This window comes from Lacerta agilis, chromosome 15, assembly GCF_009819535.1.
Source record: "Lacerta agilis isolate rLacAgi1 chromosome 15, rLacAgi1.pri, whole genome shotgun sequence".
In the NCBI taxonomy this organism is placed as follows: domain Eukaryota; kingdom Metazoa; phylum Chordata; class Lepidosauria; order Squamata; family Lacertidae; genus Lacerta; species Lacerta agilis.
The window spans coordinates 26,662,364-26,683,457 of NC_046326.1; the positions used below are offsets into that span (position 1 = coordinate 26,662,364).

Here is a 21,094-nt window from a genome sequence, read left to right on the forward strand (position 1 = left end):
TAAAAAAAACTTCAGTCCCTAATTGACTTGTTTTTATTTTCTAGTTCAGCGTTTAACCAGCCCCTCCACTCAGGGGCTTCTCTTCCTCCTGATCCCAAATGTGCGGTCCCTCTTGGCAGCTGAAATGCTGAGAAAGAGAGAGAATTAAAAATGAAGCTTAAATTCCAATTTACGTAAGCTCGGGAATCTTGACAAATTGCTTCCATGTACGGCTTTATCCACCCCTTGCGATTTCAACCACACGTCTCAATCTGCCACTGGGAATCTCAGAAGTGTAATTTACAGCTTTGCTGATTGGTTTAGACAGTCATTCAGCACCTTTCCAGTCCTTCGTCTCCCGTGTCATTATTAAATCACAGACTTAGGAATTAGTGCAGGGCTGAGGCCATTTGATTTTCGGCAAGTCCAATTAACTTTATTTTATAGTGACTGGCTGGCTGAGCTGATCTAATAGTTAGTAACCCTTGCCAATGCACACGAAAGAAAGGAAAAGGCTCCTCGATGACTGCTCCACCCATTTCAATTTTAAATGCAAATCATTTTTAGACATAATTTATGCCCATATAATGGCATTTGGCTTGTAAAGTAAGCCAAATACCACCCCTTCCATTCATCTTGCTTGCTAGCATTTTAGAACTCTTGCAGGCTCAGAGTCAATACATATTTTTTTCCCCTGCGTGACTTTTTACAGAAGACTCAAATCAATAATGCAGGAAAGGCAAACAATAATGTCCCTCAGTGGAACAGTAGAAAAATCAACACGGTACCAGCATCTGAATGCAACACAACACTGCCTTCTCTACATTTATCGGACTGCATATAATGCTCTAGATAGATGCCAAACAGTGCCTCCCTCTCAGGCTTAGTGCAAAATCCCAGCCTGCCAAACCTCTCTCTCCCCACTACCACCACACCATGACAATAAAGAGACACTGCAAAAATAGAGCACTGTGCTATGAAGTTCAGGAGAGCTGCAGCAGTTGTAAATAAGAAACATCCATTATAATTTATTGCAGTTGAAACGGCCCCTGGAAACAAGGAACATCTGGCAAGTTTACATGCATCACAAGCAAACCCCAGGATAACTGATCTTAATATGCCAATACATTATTCTTACATGGCGAGGAGGAAACATCCACAAGTGTTCCTAGGGCTAGGATCCAAAGAACTACTTTACGTGTGCCTAAGGAACTCCACATACCCTCGAGAGTGTTTACTTTAATCCTTTGACCAAAAGCCCCCTGTGTCGTATCACAGACTACATGAGAAATGCTCTTGAGTTTCCAAACCAATTTTTTTATATACAGCAGCTGAGAAACAGTCTCCATGGGCATATATTGATAAGTGAATGATGAAACAGAGATAGATTTAACACTCTTTAGCAAGTTAAATGTTTCGACTCCTGCCTTCCTCAGTAACGCAGTTGGGATTTCAACTGAGCAATGTATGACAAGAGCCCAATTCAGTCATCCTCGCTCCATGGCTAAAAATAGCGTGAAGGTGAGAATAGGGTCCCATCCCATACCACTGCCAGCTCCACCCAGCCATCTACAGCCAGTCTGATGTAATGGTTACAGTGTCTACCTAGGAGCTGAGAGAAACAAAATCCCTACTCAGCCATGAAACCAAGGGTGGGTGGCCTTGGGACAGTCAATGCTTCTCAGCCTAACCTACCTCACAGGGTTGTTGTGGGGATTAAATGAGGATGGGGATTAAATGAGCCTGTTCTCTGTATGTAGGCAGATGTAGAGCAGGTGCCCTCTATGCACCCCACTTCCTGTGCATGGACAGCCAGCAGGTGTGCAATGGCGGAAACATCAGGCGCAACCCTGCTTTTCCAATCATGCAATTGTGTGAGGGGGAATGAAGAGGACTAAGGGGATAGTTTTAGGATCCCTCAGGATAGAATTGTTTCTAAGGCATGTGGCTTACCCAAGTAAGGCGTGTGTGTTTTAAAAAAGAAGGAATATCTCAGTCAGTAGAGCAGGAGGCTCTTAATTGCAGGGTCATGGGTTCGAGCCCCACATTGGGCAAAAGATTCCTGCAGTTCAGGGGGGTTGGACTAGATGGCACTCATGGTCCATTCCAATTCTACAAGTCTATGATGCTATAAAGGGAGGGAAGAAGATCAAAAGCTAAGTTGGGAAGTGTTGTCTTCCCAATTGAGTCTTTGGGGTGTTACAGTATTCTATTTATACATCCAGAAAACAGTCCAACAGACAAATACACAACCAAACATTGAAAGGAGAAAACGACAAAAAAACTGTGTTGGATGCATAACAAGCAATAGTAATAACAGCAGCTACTACTTCGTTCAATATCTGAGCTGAGCTCTGCTCAATTATGTTAGGACTGTTATTTCAGAGGCATCATTGAGGTGCTGGGGTCCTAAACAGAGGAAGTGTTCAAGAGTTTCAGCTGTGGGTGGGGAACCTGTGCCCCTCCAGATGTTGCTGGACATCAGCTCCCATCAGCTCCAGCCAACCTGGCCAATGGTCATGGAAAATGGGAGTTGGAGTCCAGCAACAAGGTGTCCCCAGGTTTCTCATACCTGTTCCAGGCATTTTATTTCCTCTGTCACTTTGGCAGCTTGCAGGTAATATGGAGGAAGCAGCTCACCTGATCTCTGCTGGTGTTGCAGCACCACTTCACGTGGCTGGAGGCTAGTACTGCCACTACCAGCCCAAGAAGGATCAGATGACACACAGAGCCGATAGAGTGCCCTCCTGGATGCTATAAGATAAAGCTTCCATATCTGACCTGGCTCTTCCATCTGAGCAACCTGTCAGGCTGGTGCAGACTGAGCTGCCTACTGAACCACCTCCTTGCCCCTGGGTCCCCACCTCTGACTGCATCTGAGCAAAGCTATGAGAGAATCATCTTCATAATGCAAGCTCTTCTACTGCAACTCTGAGCCAATAAGCTTAGAAATGTATTGATAAAGACTGGAAATGATCCTCCCCCCCCCCAAAAAAAAAGGTTGTGCAGAACACACAACACTGGACACTGCATGGAGCTCTGGCACAGAACCAGAATTAATTATGCCAAACAAGCCAAAAGTGTGTGTGTGTGTGTGTGTTTGTAACTGATTTTTATAAAGCTTTATTATATTATTCCTTATTATCTTATTTGGATTGGTTATTTTCAATTGCAAATCCTATTGTTAGCCACCTTTGGTATTTTTATAATGGACAAGTGGCATAAACTTATAAACACTAACTAAATGTGCATACTCTGCTCAAGTTGAAACATCCAGGGTTGTATCCAACTAAGTTCTACTCAGAGTAGACTCATCTGAATAAATGAACCTAAGTTAGTTGTGTCCATCTATTTCAATGGACCTACTTTGTGTAAGTTTAGCACAGGATACAGCCTCTAGAACAGGCTTCCTCAACCTTGGCCCTCTAGATGTTTTGAGACTACAATTCCCATCATCCCTGACCACTGGTCCTGCTAGCTAGGGATCATGGAAGTTGAAGGCCAACAACATCTGGAGGGCCAAGGTTGAGGAAGCCTGCTCTAGAATATGGATAATTTTTGTGCACACAATTCTGTTGTTCTTGATTTTTCTTTTTTAAATGACTGGTGTGCTAGTTCTACTCATCTCATACGTAGCTACCAGAGTGTGGCTCTTCCCCGCACCGCCACCTACCCATTGTAGGTTTCCAGGGAGATGACAGCATACAGAAACAAAATTTATTTCATAGAGTGATAGTGTTAAGCAAGGACATTGACCTCAGCCTTGTTTTCATTCTGTTCTGTGACATGACCCCATAGGGTTGAAGGTAAGTCCACGCGAGCAACAATAATTAGAAGAAATTAACAATTACATTTTTTTCATAAGCTGAAACACCTTATTATTATTATTATGCAAAAAAATAGTAATTATCTCCTTGGGCTTCTAAAATCATTAGAATTTGTCTCTTCCTCCACACAGCAGGCACAGTGGAAGAATTCCCCCTCCCCATCACCACACTGCCCCTGTATAGAACATTTGTGTTTCCTTCCCTTATTGTTTTCACATAGCACATAGCACACAGACACTTGACAGCTACCACTGCAAAACAAGGAATGCCAACAGCATGTCTGTGGCAGCCTGTGTTGGAGGGGTGGAGGGAATGAATGCAGTCTGCTGCATTGCGAGGCTGATGCAAGGACACCAGCCAATCCCTTGCATGTCTGCAGCATCCCCCAGGCTAGCATCTTACGGCAAGGTAGCAGTGTGGGTGTGACGAGAGCAAGCAGCTATGCCGGCATGAAAGGAGGCTATGCCACTAAGAGCAGATGCAAAGAAAGCCAGGCGAGTGGCAGGAGGATATATAAATGCATTGTGTCATCTTCCTAGAGTGGGAAAGCAATACAACGCTGACAGAAGGCAGTGCAAACAGTACATCAGGGCACCAGAGGAAGCCCACACAGTTCCCTTGCGTCAAGAAAAATCTTTGTTTTAAATTCAACGCAATGCCATATCAGGAGCGTTCCCTAACAACACTTTCAGTGATTAATGACATTTGTATCCGGCCCTTCTTCCAAAGAATTCAGAGTACTGTAGTATTTTTGGCCTCACAGTGCGATGTAGGTAGTGACTTTCCCAAACCCACAGCATGAGCTTCATAGCCAAGGAAAATAGAAGAAAGGGGGGAACTAAATCTGTGTTTTCCCCATCCAAATCTAAAACTTTTGTGGTTGCACTGTATTGTGTGTAACGTAATATGCAACCACAGTATTTGCATTATTATGTTACGGCTTAATATTCTTGCCCTTGACTTTAAACCTAATGATCTCTCACACAACAGTAAGTTTCACTAAATGAAATATAGTGTGATGTAGGGGTTAAGAGCAGGAACACTTCAAATCTCACCTCAGTCATTAACTCACTAGGTCGTCTTAGAGAGCCCCAAGTCTGAATACTGGTCTGCCTTACAGGGCTATATAGTTAATAGCTACTAAGGTAGTATATATATGATTTTTTTTGGAGCACTTACGAGGGGGAAACCCCTTTGAAACAGATATCATCAACATTCAATACTGTACATGATGTTGTGATACGAGAACATGTAATCACTGGCTCTCTGTTGTGTCAGAATATAGAGCAAACTATGCTTCTTTCTTAAACCAACCTAAGGATTAAAATAATTATTATTCTCACACTCTAACCTCCCACCCACTTTTTTTAAAATGTTGGCAGAATGTTCTCCCCTCTAAAGCTCTCTTTAATCTATCCTCCCGTCTCCTTCCAAATTATGCGAGAAGGTCATCTTTTCTCTTTTGATGTTTCCCCATCTTCTATTTTCACACACGCTGTCTGTGCTGTGATTCTACTTTTAACCAGATCCCATATTACCAGGTCCAAGGGCTTGCTTAAGGAAAAACCATGTTACTAAATTCTTCAAATTCAGTTAAAAGGAAGAACCATGTGTAATCATACCAAGATTCCAAACTTGAAAAATTGAAGTGCAAAATACAGAACCTACTACTACTACTACTACTACTACTACCACTACCACCACTCTGCCTTCAGATAGTTGCTCAGAATGACATGTGGCCCTCAGGCTGAAAAAGGTTTTCTGCCCCTGTATTACACTATCACAATGCAAACACAGACCAAGAAGTCAAGCACAGTGGAGATACAGCTACCCGTTTCCAGAAACAACATGGGCATCGCCATGTTCATTGCCAATGATCCTACATAGTTTTCACTGCTATCTCCGGCCTACCTCACATATGACAAAAATCCAACACGAGCATTAATTTCCATATTGGAAACAACATATGTCCTGATCAACCAGCTTCACACCATAGGAGACCTCCACCAGTCAGGGCTTCCTGCTGCAAAATGACACATGTATCTCACAGTATACATGTGAGATGCAGTTTTTACTCTGGAAATGACACATGTGGCCCTCATTAACTGAACTGCAAGTGATTCAAGATTCTACACCCAATAGAAGCATCCAAAATCACCCTTCCAGACAAACTCTAGCACCAGGTACAAACATCTCAACATATATGCTGCACAAAACTAGTTGCATCCAAAGACACAAAAAGTGAATAGAATTTTCTCCTCATCTTCCTCATAAGAGCATCTCAAAGTTGGGAAGTACCAGTGAGGCAGTGCTTGAACTGATCTGGGGCTTGGACCTAGCTTTGTGAGCCATCTCAGACTGTGTGTGCTCTGCCCTCGGGCCCTTCTTCAGGAACAGAAGATGTGTGTCATCTTGATTTGGCCAGATTTGATAGAGTAATAGGAGTTTGTCTTTGCCTTGTGGAGCAGCTTCTGCCTATTGCACTGCAGGTGTAAGCTTAGAACCCTAGAGTAAGACACAGCCACCCACAGCCCTAGTCTGGCTCTGGGAGAAAATCTCTGTAGAGTTCTAGGCCTTGTACTGTAAAATTACCAGCAGACCTACCCAGCAAATGGGATGTGGATGCTGGGATTGAAAGAATGTGGAATAAGGGTTAAGACTTAATTTTGATACAGGACTTTGCAATTTTCTTTTCCTCTTTCTTTCTTTCTTTCTTTCTTCTCTTCCTTTCTTCATCTTTTTCTATTTTTCTTTTTTAGATTAGTGTGATTTTTATTGTATCTTATGCAGAAAACTTTTAATAAAAATTGATTTTACAAGTGGGGGGTGGTGGAAAGCTGCATTAGGGTGGCAGGAAAAAGTTAATAGTAGTGTGAGGGTGGTAAAAGCAGCAATATCTCCCTTCCTTGGCCTTAACCACTTTTCCTGGCATTTCCAGTAGCATAGAACGCCTTCTACAAATGACCAGGTAGGCTGCCATGTTCTCTTAAAATACCTGTCCCAAAGGTGCTATTGGGAGGCAAAAGATGTTGCCCCTCACTTTTCAATATGGCTTCTTTCAGTGTCAACTTACATTGTGAATGGCAAGACAGGTTGTCTTTTGAAGTTGGTCTATTACAGAAACACTGAAATTAAGGAACAGCAGAAGCTTTGCTAAATTGCAGTGGATGACAATGAAGTCCTACAGTTCTCTTTTGATGTAGTAAACAAAGATCCATCAATGTCCTGCAAAAACAGAAGTGCACTATCTGTTTCAGTGATAAATAAACTAGGACCACTGAAAGAAAAGACCTCTCTCTCCAGTGCAGATACTGGTGAACAGATAAATGCATTAGGCAGCTTCTTTTCAAAAGAACCCACTAGGCAATAAACTGCTCTTATAGCGATTCAGGTGCAGGCTTAACCAATCTTCTATTTTTGTGAAATTTTGTTGGAAAATAAATCTGCTCAGACATATATTGAACTGATGATAGTCTGAATTGGAGAATGAAAAATGGACCTTTTGCCACACCAAATAGCAATTATACAGAAACACCATTTCTCTTTCAAAGAGTCAGAGCTCACAAGTGATAAATAAAGAAACCTTCACTGTGAGCATAGATCTCTAAACCTAATCTCAGTGGGAACTAGAAAACCAGTACTATGATTGAGTCTATTTGATTCATGTTAAAATATTCTTGAGTGGATAATTCTGCTTTTAAAAAATAAATAAATCTGTAATTGAAAGGATGTAATGCTTTGCACAGGGGTAAGTATGATGCAGTAAAAAAAAAATCCTGTTATCCTTAATAGAAACCTGTGTCTTCTATTACAATTTAGGGAAAAATCACAATTCTGTATGCAGCAATATGGTATGATATTCCATGCTAGTACATGCAGTGGGTATGTTCATGGGGCCACAGCCAATGGACTCCCCAGTATACATATGTCCACTTAATTTCCCTAACTGGAAATTACTTTTATAGGGTTGTTGATGACTTTGTTCTGATGCCACACAAGTATCAAAGAAGGAACCTTTCAGAAGCTGGGTCAACAACCAAGAACTCCCCAAAGATTCAGCAGTTGGCAGTTGGGGTGGTCTCCGTGGGATCCACACAATGATGATGAGGCAGTCCAGTGGTATGGTGAGGAATAAATAAGGGAGGATAAGGCTAGAGAGAGCAATCAAATTGTCACAAGATTTATTTTCTAGCATCCTAGCTAGTTCTGCTCACAGAGAGAATGCTATTAGGGGGTCCCAGTCATTAAGGGCCATGAAGATTCCATAACCATCATAAGAATCTGGGCACTGATCCCTTATCATGCCTTCCAAGTTGGCCACGTGGTGGAGGCTTCTGCCTCTAGTCTAGGCCTTGTTCCAATCCCACAGTGGGTAGCCCTTGGCAAAACCACTTTTGGTAGCTAGGTGCAATATATGAAGACCTGCTTCACAATTTGTCTGGAAATGTTTTTGGAATATTCTCCTAGGAAATCCTAAGAAAATATGATTTACTTTGCACTAATCATAGAAAGGGACGTGGGTGTCGCTGTGGGTTAAACCACAGAGCCTAGGGCTTGCTGATCAGAAGGTCGGCGGTTCGAATCCCCACGAAGGGGTGAGCTCCCGTTGCTTGGTCCCTGCTCCTGCCAACCTAGCAGTTCGAAAGCATGTCAAAGTGCAAGTAGATAAATACCGGTAGGTACCGCTCCGGTGGGAAGGTAAATGGCGTTTCCATGCGCTGCTCTGGTTCGCCAGAAGCAGCTTAGTCATGCTGCCACATGACCCGGCAGCTGTACGCAGGCTCCCTCAGCCAATAAAGCAAGATGAGTGCCGCAACTCCAGAGTCGTCCACAACTGGACCTAATGGTCACGGGTCCCTTTAACTTTATCCCATAATAACAACAACAAGAAGAACGATAACATTTATACCCCACCCATCTGACTGGGTTGCCCCAGCCACTTTGGGCAGCTTCCAACATATATAAAAACATAATAATGGTCAGGGGTCCTTTACCTTTTTAATCATAGAAAAGGCAAGACATGTAACCACGTGGCCTAAAACTGTCCCTAAATTGGGTGCTCCCAGGACACAGAGAGTCTCAGTAAAGAACACTAACAAGAAAGCATGTGGAATATTAAAGGCATGGGCTATCTGTATGAGGGAAAGCGATGTGCACCTCTGCACAGCACCATATATGAAAATCATGTTGGTACATTTGGTGCATGCAGATATGTTTTTTGGGGAAAACACTTTACAATGCAGATCATCAGTCTTCTGCCCAATGTCATAATGCCACTGTTTTATGTCAAAGCCTGTTCACAATATCAGCACAGTGAAGGATTTACTGGATTTAGCCCCGGGATACAGAGGATCAGGCACCCAGGTTAGAGCTCCCTGAAGCAACTTCAGCAATTGCTATTCATTTTATGTTGCTGCTGCCAAGCCCTGAATGCTCTTTCACCACAAGCCATATGCAAAGGCTGCAAGATTACCGCGAGAGGGAAGTTTTGTATAGAATTATGCTGCAGGTCCTTGTGCAGACTTTCAGATCAAAGTGGTTCATTGAGCTTAGAAACAGCACCACGAATGAACGCCTGCAAAAAGCTGCATCCCACACTTAGCTTAATTATCACAGTATGTACAGGAGGGGAAGTCAGTGCACTTCCTGAGAGCCTTTGACAAGGATATGGCAGCAAAGTGCTATAGGTTTATAGCCTCATTGACTACTGGGTCATGACTGCTGTCTCCTTTCTGCATTGTCATTCATCAAGCACACCTATTATTTCAAGAAACTGGCAGTGGTGGTTTTTGGCTGGATGGCTGAAATCAGGTATTTACGACCACAGAAATTATATATCATTAGTGGGGCAGAAAGAGAATTTGGACACAAGATTGAAACAGGAGAGGCTGGCTATAGCAGGAAATGGCTTCAGGTAGTTAAGCCAATTGTGTTATCCATATGTGTTTAGCAGATTAGTTGGACAAAACCCTCCTTTGTCATGCAGAGATTATTTTTGAACTATGTGACAACACAAACGGATTTTCTTCTTCTTTTAACCATTAGCAAAATTCTTTCTCCATCCCACCCCTCAAATACTAACAGTTACTAGCAAAATTATGCCAGGTAAGGTACAGATAGAGTAGTTGGTGGCACCAGAGGGGGGCAAACACTTCCCCAAACAAGGAGCTCACACACACCCTGCCCACACATTGCTGGACTCATTATTGATATATACTTTTCTTTCAGAGATCTTAACATGTGGGACACAACTTGTGCACCTAGAAATATACTTTGCCCCTTCTGTGCCTCCCAATTTTTTTTCTGCTGCTGCCACAGGATAGGTTTTCATAGTGTACATATTTGCAGAGAGCAATATATAGTGCATATATTTATAGTTATAGTTGTTATATTTGAAGGAGCAATATGTGAACTGTGTACCAATTTGCACTGAAACTTCCCTGCTTAAGTGTCCAGGCCATTCAGTATCAGGTGTGGTGGGCAGGTTTCAGACCCATTGCTATTGTCCCCCAATGCAGCACTTTGCTTTTCTGTGTGAGAACAATTGGCAGCTATTAATGTCATAAATAAGGTATGTATTTGAATCATCACGGGATGGTCCGCTGTCCTAAAAGATATTCCATACCGATCAGATCAGATCAGATCTGCATAGTCGCACTTGCATTCCGTTGGGATGGGATGCTAGGGACCTAGCAATTATAGATGCAGATGTTGAAGCATACTGCTCATATCAGTATTATAAAAGTGCCTAAACTATTATTCTACAGGAGGGGAGAGAAGCATCTACACTAACAGCAAACTCAGGTGCTATGACTTCTATGCAGTCAAAATGGGGCTCCTGAAGGGAAAAAGAGAGGAATGTATCAGTGTGTCCAGGGGAAGGCCAACGTTTGCAGAAGAAGAAGAAAATATTTAAGAATGAAAATCTAAGTGGGGGTGGAAATCATCCCCAAATCGTACAGACTTGACTGAGCATGCTCAGTGGCTACAGAATGTTAAGTATCTTTGGTGAGATGGAATGAAGTATTTTGAAAGAAGGAATGATAGGCTGGCTAACACCACACTGGTGTTATCATTACATAAGATGGACCAAATGACTAATATTTTCCAAGCACTGTACAGACTGTACCACAAAATTTCTTTTATTGTTGTAGGTCTCACTTGTTTTCTCTAATTCACTTCAAGATGACAAGGAAAAGGTACCAACTTCTGTTGAGCTTCCCTTAAAATCAATGAAGGAAGAGGGAAGCCCATTTTTCTATCCCAGCAAACTTTAGGACTGCTGCTAGAGTTATATAACAATATATTATACAATAAAAGGCCTTCAAATCCAATAATGCAATGCATGATTAGGACATTCATACTCCTGCTCTGTTCAGTTCCATTGAAAAGCAAATTGCTAGTCACTTCTTCCCACCTCTCCAATCCCCTCATTACTTTCACACAATTTCATGATTGCAAGAGATTCAGCTCATGTCATTTGAACATCTAGAACAGGCAATGATGGGAACAATTTCCCTTCAAGAAGCAGACACACTCAATGATTCCAAAATAATTACATCTGCTAAACTATCTCATTTGCACAGGATTTGCCAAAGAAGAAAGGTAACTATTTAGTACAGAAAGCCACATTTTTAATTTACTTTCCAACAATTTCTTTCTTCTTCTATTACTTATTCAGCACACAAAATTGGTAAGCAGATCTATTAACATTCTCCACAGATAAAAATAAATAAACCCCTGGTCTTAAAAGTGCCTTGCACTGCAGCTGCCTTTGCAAGTTCCTTACAATTTGGTTTGCACAGCTGGCAATGACTGCAGGTGGCCAGAAACACATTAGAAATGTGCTTGACTACTACCGGGTAAGTTAATGTGAAGGAAATCATAATGGGTTTATTTTGCATGGATCCAAACAACAACCAGCAGGTTTACCCAATGTAATATAAAGCATATACCTGGGGAAATACAAGACATGTCACCACCCACCTGCATTATGTAAATGACATACCATATATTTTTGCCCTAGTCATTCTCAGTTTTCAAACGTGCTACAACAGAAAATCAGTGCTTAACAGTGCAATCTACAGATGTCAACTCAGAGGTTATCCCCACAGTTCAGTAAGTATGCTTGTAACCAGGTATGAGTTTTGAAGCATGTGTGTATAGGACTGCAGCCCAACTCAGGGTAAAACTACATAGCAACAGCACAATAGCAAAAAAAATCAATGTGTGTGTGTGTGATACCAGCAACATAAAAGCCCCTGACCAAAATATTTTTCAAATTTCATTTATAAATGTTGGCCATTCAATGGCTTTCCCATGGGATCCTATACACTTGCTAAGCAGCCCTTTTTATCCAGCTTTTTGTAAATTCCATTCATATGTATAACTGCATCACAGTATATGGCATGTGGACAGTTATGTTTGCTGTCGTTTTCTTTTTAGTACACGTCTACAGATTATGGCTGCAGAAATCCAAATCAAGCAGCAAGTGACTAGTAAAATCCAAGAAACTCAAAGAAGGGCTAAGGGTGAGAATTTAGTTCCTCGGTGTCTTGAACAGATCATTGCCCTTCATCTATACCTACCCATTCTTAGATTCAATCCAGAGATAAACCACTGAAGGAAAGGAAGGCCTCGGGTTAAGCTAAAATTTGGGGGCCCAAGTCTCCGCTATGGTTATTGTCACTGTCTTGACAATAAGTACTGTTCTGTATGCTTATATATAACTTTATTAAAAACTGTGTGTGCTCACTGAGTACATATTAGCCTGAAAACAGCCCATAAAGTGGGGGAAAGCATCAGCTGCCTTATTTCCAATTAGGCCCAAGATCTACGTGGTACTAGACTGGGTGTAGTTCTTTAGGGTCTTAGGTAGATGTCTCTTCCTGTTCTGCTGAAGTCTTTCAGCCAGAGGTGCCAAATCGCTCCTGAACACAGATACTGTACTCAGTGCCTCAAATACTGTACAGTATACTGTAGTTGTTTCTCATTTAGCACGAAATACATTGACTTGTTCCTACAGCTCTCCTATTGCATTTCCCCATTGTACTTCCTATAGTACTAATCACTACCTGTATTCCAAATTCTTGAAAAATCTAGAATCTTGATAGCAAAATAAATTATGCAGTATTCTTAGCCATTTGCATGTTTGCTTAATTTGTATAATATTGTTGCACACCACCAGAATCTCTGCACAGTGTGAGATTCCAGGGGTTCCAGGTGCTTAACAGGCGTTTGTTTCCTTTAGGAATGAGGCACAGCAGAGACTGTGGGGTCTCTTTATGACATGGTTTATTTACAAATATATACAACCTGTGCCTGTGATGGAGGGGTTAACACCCCGAAAGGGTCTTGTTTCTCCCACAGCTGCAGTCTTGGATTAAAACCGAAATCAAACATTGCCCTCAAATGTTGCTCTGACTCTCTCTAGCTTGCTACTTCACTTCTACGTCACATCACTGCAACTCAACTCTAAACTCAGGCTTTGTCCTTCTATCTATGAGTTGTGGGAGGTTTCCCACCCATTTACCGTCTCAAATAGAGCCCCTTTTCTTTGTTTCCCTAAATGTCCCATCACCCAGCCTATCACTACAACACAGGAAGCTAGTCTGTCTTATATTTTAACGCTTGCTGGATCCAAGGGATTAAAAGGATTTCACATACAGCCTACTACTACCCAACCCTGCACTCATAACAATATAATCTAGATCAGTGTTTCCCAACCTTTTTCTGACCCTGGCCCCCTTCTGACCTAGTTTCCTTCCTGTGGCCACCCACTCTGTCATACTGGTAGAAAGGAAACTATTTAAATGTTTTGTTTGTAAACAGAACATGTTTTATTCATAATTTTTATCATTTATACAAAATACCATTACATAAAATGATAGGAACATAATGAAATATTGTTGAAGCAGAAAAACATAGAATCATAGAGCTGGAAGGGTCATCTTTCTAGTGTACTCCCCTGCAATGTAGGAAACTCAGCTAAAGCATCCATGACGGATGGCTATCCAGCCTCTGCTTAGAAACCTCCAAGGAAGGAGAGTCCAGAACCTCCCAAGGGAGATCTATTTTCCATGTATTATAAAAAGTAAACACCACTTAATTGACTCCATTTATTTCAGATACAGTCCAAAAGGCTTACAGGGAGTTCTGCATACAGTATATGGGAGAATTTTAAAAAGCAAGTGGTCCTCACTGACCTGGTGTCATCCAGAGGAGCCCTGGCTGTCTAGATAACACACTATAGTCCCACACACCCTTGCCTAGGAGTAAGACCCACAGAACTCAGTGCGGGCGGCTTTCTTCTGAATAATGCAAGTCAGCAGCACCTGACCTCACTCAGCTAGATGCTGGGGTAGATTTCACCCCGCACCTTGCAGACCCAAGCTGACACTACCAACGGGCCCTGTGCCCCCTGGCAACATCCAAGGGGCCTGATCCACTAGGCACTGAGGTGGATTGCAGCGCCTAGTGAGTCAGGTCCAAGCTGCCACCAGGCCCAGCACTCGCGGCAGCAACAAGCAGCTCTGGCTCGCCCAACCCTACCCCTTGTCACACCACCACCACACTTACTTGACTTAGGGGATCTGGATCGTGGGCTATACTGGTCAAAATGGGAGTCTCAGCAATCGGCCACTCCCTTCAGAAACAAACCAGGAGTGCTGAAATAAAATGCATGTGGCAAAAAGGAGCGCTAGGCCCTGGTGGGCCACCCCCTTACCCACTTGTGATTGGCAAGCGGATAGCCAGTCAGTCAGGATATCTTTTAATTAAAAAAAACGATTCCCCCCAACACTTCAATCTGTGGCCCCCTAGTCTTTTGCTGTGGCCTCCCATTTACGTGATTTTCACCTTTGGCCCCCTTGGAATACACTGCTCTAGATGTGACACATGGGTTTACTTGACTCAATTTCTGTTACATTGATGCATAATTTAGTACACAGAGTCTTGCTTCTTGCAGTGTATTGGTACAAATTCATGTAATCCTACATAAGAGGGGATTAGAATGAGCAAGAACCTTCATCACTGCCATTTGTAGCAAACAGATACTGGGTTTTTTGTAACTAAAATAAATCGACTGTAGTGAACATGTACTTTTTTGTACAGTATTAATCGTGATGCATCTTCCGCATTCAACACTGGGGGGAAATGTCCTATTTATACGTTTCAATTGTGGTAATTTATGGTTCACTTTCCCCCTCTCAAGACAATTCTATGAAAAGCATTCAACCTATCCCAAAAGACAGCAGATCCAATAATGGCTTTATTTTCAGAAAATGAGCAAAAATATCCAAAAAGTAAAAGGACACAGAACAATTCTGAGTATATTCACTATATGCAGGTTAATACGTGGTGGCAGCTAGTGATTGAAACTGAGATGCTGAAATCAATGTAATTTCTCTTTCCATTAGAGAGACTTGGAACTAAGAACATAATGGGGTACTTAACATGGATAGATGGCATAGGTCATCACTCACTTTCTGAATGCACTTATAAAATTCTTTAATAGCCAGGTGTTTAGAAAGCATCATACCACTTTAAAATAAAGGAAACTGGAATAAGAAAGATAAGCCCACTGGGGCAATGGCAGGGGTAGATAGGACATGAACAAATCAGGGGTGGTGGAGGAACTTATGGTAAAAAAACATACCAAGTATGGCTACAGCCCAACACAAACTGGTAAATCATGTGACCAAAGCCACGCCAGTGATGCATAACCTGGGTTTCAGGTACTGAACAGAAAGCAATAATTGGCTATGATGATCTATGGATGAAGCTATAACTCACCACTGTACAGTTTTTTGGCACTAGCCATATACAGCTAGAATTGGAATCAAAGTAGAAAACAAATTCAGTGTCAATCTCAATGACATTGAGAATGGACCCCTTGGGTAAAACTGCATCTTGCATTGCAAACATGTTTTATGTTTAAAAAACTGGCCCGTTGTATCTGCCATCTTAGCTCTGCCTTTTTATAAGCTCTTCCCTGACTCCCCAAATTGCATTGTGCAACTGAATCACACGCTTGCATGGAAGAGCCACAACTCACCTCACCCTGCTGCAGCTTCTAAGGACCACCTGCCCCGCCCCCTTCCCAAGATGACTTGTATCCCTTTGTGGATGGTGACACACCGAGTTTATGTCAATACTACAGGGACTGCAGTAAAATGTGCAAGTACTAACAAGCTGATAATGAATTACAGTATTGGAATATTTGAACAAAATAGCTCATGTTAGCAATTCCATACTGCCATCGACTTGAATGCCCCCGTTTCTGCTGTGGAAGTTGTCAGGTGGTTGCCATGGGGTAGTACAGTTGCTGTAGCAACCATACATCACAGAAGCTGATATCATCTGGTCAAAAAATCAACCTGTTCATTATCAACAGGTTATATTTATACACACACAGAGAGAAAGACTAAGCTCTGTATGCCAATGTTTTGTTTTATACTCCCTGCTTCCTGTGTCAAAGAGAGGATTACTATGTTGCCTGCCAACTACCATCAAGGTAAGATGGCTTTCATCACAGGTGGAGTGAGATCCAGATACGTACAGTACTCAGCCCCACTCAATTTTAGTGGGATCTGCTTCCTGGCATGAATGAGGTTGAAGACAAGAAATGCTGAGTGAATTATCCTGGTTCGATATGAATTGGATGCTATGTCAATTCTGTTCCTGTCCTAGATTTGCGTGAGATTTTGAGAAAGTTTTGGGTGCTGCTTTGAGCAGTTTCTTTCTTCACACAGCACACAATTAAAACTACAGAATTTGTTCCCATAAGTAGTGATGGCTATCAAACAGGGTGGTTTTAAAAGATTAGACAAATTCATGGAGGAGAAGGCTATCATTGGCTACTAACCATGATGGCTATGCTCTACCTCCACAGTCAGAAGACAAGATGGCAACCACAGCAGCATTAATCAAACCCTCGAGCTTTTAGTTAAGTTTTATGGTTTTAGCTCCATTTTTTAAAATGCTTTTAAATGTTTAAGGCTTAGGCTTATTGCTGCACTGCCCTTCCCAACTCGTTTTACTTTTTTTAAACCTCCATAGTTGGAGGAAGTACAGCTCTATTAGTTGCTGGAATTGTGGGTGCAAGAGCACTTGTTTCGCTCAGGTTCTGCTTCTGGGCTTCTCATGGGCATCTATGTCTGGCCCCTGTGAGAACAAGATGCTGAACTAGACAGGCATTTGAATTGAACCAGCAGGCTTTTATGTTCTTTTAAGTACATCTTGGGGCTATAGGGCAGAATTTAAGTATTCAAAATGAACAAATATGACTTAATGCATTTACAGTCATGCGTCCCCCAAATTTTACAGCATTCATCACATAGCACCACGGGAAGCAGGTCTTCTGCAGAAACACTAAGAGAACCATTGGCAATGAGAGATGGAAACAAGCAGCTCAAGCAGTAGGAAACTCATATGATAACAGGCAACGTGAGGTAAAGTGTAGTAAAATACTGGGGAGAGTTTGACCACCTGCATTAACCCTTACTGAATGGTAAGGAAATTTCCCCCAAGTATCAGCTGCCTTTATGTGATTCAAAGGTTTGGTCATCTGCACCATCCTTTTTAAAACAACTGCCACATCAGATGAAAGCCCAAGGAGTTGTTGAAGAACAGCTAATTTATACTATGGATCAACAAGCATGGCATATTCCTGATCACTTGGGTGAGCTACACTCAGAGACTTGTATTGTGTAAACACTTTAAAATAAACAAATAAAAAAATGAGAGCAAGTCAGATGTCCAATTCATCCTTAACAAATGGGAAGGAAATTTGTTGCCACACACCAACTGCCCACGTGCAGTGGAAATGTGTGGTAAAATGGTTGTCTCATTCAAATTCACAATGGAAAGGAAAGCTTTTACCATGTGCCAACTGCCAGCGTGTGAAAGCAATGGTACATTAAAATGGGATTTGTATCAATTCTGTCAGATGGTATAACCACGGCCAATATGTGTGAAGAGATGTGTGGTACAACAACCATCACTTTCAACCCTATTGGATAGCAATAAAATGTTTTAATGGGCAAATTTACCAACCACACAGGTGGCAGGGAAACTTTTTACCACGGCCCAGCCTCCAACAATTGCTTAGAACTGTGGTAAAATGAGTGCCTTTACCAGCCATATAGCTGACCACTTTTTAACACAAACACCACCCCCGCTGTCATACAGAGACGACGACATGGACGTTGTCATTCAACCAGTATTAAACGTGAGGGGCTTTTTGTTTTATAACCACACATAAACAATCAACGAGTGGCAAAAAAGCGGGAAGAGGACACTGAGCGAGAGGCCTTTTTGCCCCTCGCACAGGCCCACCATCCCCCCCTTGCCCCGCGCAGCCTGAGGCGCGAGAGGCGCGCAAAAGTCTGCAGCCAATCAAAGGGAAGAATCAGTTCCGCGCCTCGGGCGCCTCCGGCTACCCCCCTCGCCTGCCCCCAGCGCGAGGGCGTCAGTAAGGCCCATCCGCTCGCGCCCAACGGCCACCCGCGGCCGTCCCAACCACTCTGGGCGATAGAAGGGGAGAGAGATAGAGAGGAGCTCGAGCCTGCACCGTGCGGAGGTGTTAAAGTGGGGGACAAGTTGCACAAGCCGCCGTGAAGAATAATCCAACCGCGGGGGGGGGGGGAAAGAGCTGCCTCGGGTGGGGTAGGTGGAAGTGTTGGGGAGGGAAGGGGGCATTAAAATGGCTTCGACACCCCCCCTGCTCCAGTGAGGTGCTGGGGCCCGGACTATACCAAGCGGGGAGGGGGGAGAGGCGCAGACGGGGGCAGCCCTTTCTCCCCCCGTCCGGGGCGGATGGGGTATCCCGATCAGGGCGGGGAGGGGGGAGCGGACTGTACCTCTCCGGCAGGGAGGGGGGAATGGCAGCGCCCTAGCCCTTATCCCCCACCCGCGGGAGCGAACGGTTTGTCCCGGTCCCGGCGCCATCTTGGGTGCGACTAAAACAACAACCCCCAAAACCCTTGTCGGAGCCCTGCGGGAGCCCCGGTACACGTTCCCTACTCGGGCCGTCCCATCGCATTACCTGAGGGGGTTCAGTGGCGGTGTCGTGTCCGGACCGTCTCCCAGGGCCCGCCGCAAACCAAACCCGCCCACCTGTCCTCACCTCACAATGGTAGCTGCAGAGCGGAAGGGGGGGAGAGGTTGCCCAGACTTATTACCATAATCTGCCTAGCAACCGCAGCCGGGGGCGCGAGCTGATTGGTACGCCGCCACGCTTATTTTAAGGGATGACGCGAAAACATCTCCGGGATGACTACGCAGGCTACATGATAAAACGGAAACCTTCAGGGAGGGTGGCTTCTAATCTGTGGGGAGAGAGACCCCACACACTATATTATGCCTTTGGGCCAGCAGAACTCGGGGGCCTCGGTCTGCCAATCACGGCAAAGCTCTCATCCTGCCGCATCGTTGCAAGGGGGCCGCCCACCAATCGCGAACATCGTCTTAATTCGAGCGTTTCTAGCAGGGCGGTAAACGTGACACGGGCCAGCGCCCCCTGTAGGAAAAAGGGAGCGACCGGAGCGCGTTTAGCAGCGCCCCCTGCAGGTGGGGTGGCGAAAAGAGGGTTATGGCTGCACGCAGGGAGTGGGAGGCGACACCTGCTGGTGAGGAATAAGAAAACCCTCATTGTAACTTCTTGTCCGACTCTTCGTGACCCCATGGACCAGAGCACGCCAGGCACGCCTATCTTTCAAAGAGGATTAGGCGCATTAAGGGAGGAAAGGGCTATCGGCGACTACGAGCCGTGATGGCAGGGTTTTACAGAGGCATCTCGTTGGCCACTGTGAAAACAAGATACTATCCTAGATGGACCACAGGCTTGATCCAGCAGGCTGTTACTATGTCCTTACCTCTTCTGTTTGAAAGGCTCTCACACCCAAGTGCTATGCAAACCAATAAAACCTTAAGAAGGGAAAGCAGCAGCGGCCCTGAAGGTGCACATTAATAAATAGCACATGGGCAGCAGACTCAGCAGATACACAGGTCACTTGTTCAGAATCTTGTTCCACACAGAGATGTAAAGGTAAAGGGACCCCTGACCATTAGGTCCAGTCGTGTCCGACTGGGGTTGCGGCGCTCATCTTGCGTTAATGGCTGAGGGAGCCGGTGTACAGCTTCCGGGTCATGTGGCCAGCATGACAAAGCCACTTCTGGCGAACCAGAGCAGCACGGAAACGCCGTTTACCTTCCCGCCAGAGCAGTACCTACTTATCTACTTGCACTTTGACGTGCTTTCGAACTGCTAGGTGGGCAGGAGCTGGGATTGAGCAATGGTAGCTTACCCCATCGCGGGGATTCGAACTGCTGACCTTCTGATCAGCAAGCCCTAGGCTCTGTGGTTTAACCCACAGCGCCACCCGCGTCCCTGTACATGTAGTCCAGGCATGCCCAACCTGCGCCCCTCCAGATGTTTTGGCCTACAACTCCCATGATCCCTAGCTAACAGCACCAGTGGTCAGGGATGATGGGAATTGTAGTCCAAAACATCTGGAGGGCCGCAGGTTGGGCATGCCTGATGTAGTCTATTTAAATTACAAAAATTTTAAATTTGCATGTTTTAGCTCATGTAGATCAATTTCCTCTTTTGGCTGTGCCTTTGTAGGAGCACCTATACCTGTCAGCAGCGCACTAGTTCTGCACACTGACTAATGTTCTAAGTAACTGAATGAGCTCACGTACTCAGTACACTTGTCAGAGGCACATAGCCTAGGACTACAACTCCTACCAGCCCCAGCCAGCATGTCCAATATACCAAGGGTGCTACATTGGCAATCCCAAAGAGAACCTGCAACTAATGCTTTAAAAAAGGAAAAGGAAATTTCTTTCTTTGCAAGTAACAATTAAAGAGCAGGCCTTTAAATGTTGCTGTGAATCTTGGGACTCTAGTTGTGAGGGGAACGGTGCTATGTGTGTGTGTGCATGTGCGTGCGTGTGCGTGCGTGAGTGTGTGCGTGCGCTAAAACAGCATCTTACTCTTTGCTCAGAACTGGGAGCAGAGGCTACTCCTTTGCCCATCCTTCTCTGCTGCAAATGGTATCATCAGGATTCAGGAAAGCCACACCCCAGGCCACCACATTTGTGTGAACAGTTATCTCTGGTTTAGCAAACACATCTATGAGTTACGTAGGCTGTCACAGATGTTGCTGCTATCATGCAGAAAAAATTGAGGGTTGCGTTAATCAATCTGGCATAACTGCTTCCCCTTGGTCCAGACCATGTTCAAGGGTAGTGCCATATAATGTGCATTAGAGTAAACTGGGAGT

The 21,094-nt window shown here is 43.9% G+C and overlaps 1 protein-coding gene across 3 annotated transcripts in view; it reads right to left on the minus strand.

Annotated features, from left to right (window-relative positions):
- The window catches only part of PRDM10 (PR/SET domain 10), a 75,593-nt gene extending 56,538 nt beyond the window's left edge, over positions 1-19,055 (minus strand). The window contains exon 1 of one of the 3 annotated variants that reach the window (XM_033171398.1): positions 18,853-19,055. The gene's annotated coding sequence lies outside the window, so the exon portion shown is untranslated. The remainder of the gene's footprint in view (positions 1-18,852) is intronic. The other 2 variants (XM_033171397.1, XM_033171399.1) reach the window with 2 other exon arrangements.
- Between the last annotated feature and the right edge of the window lie 2,039 nt (positions 19,056-21,094).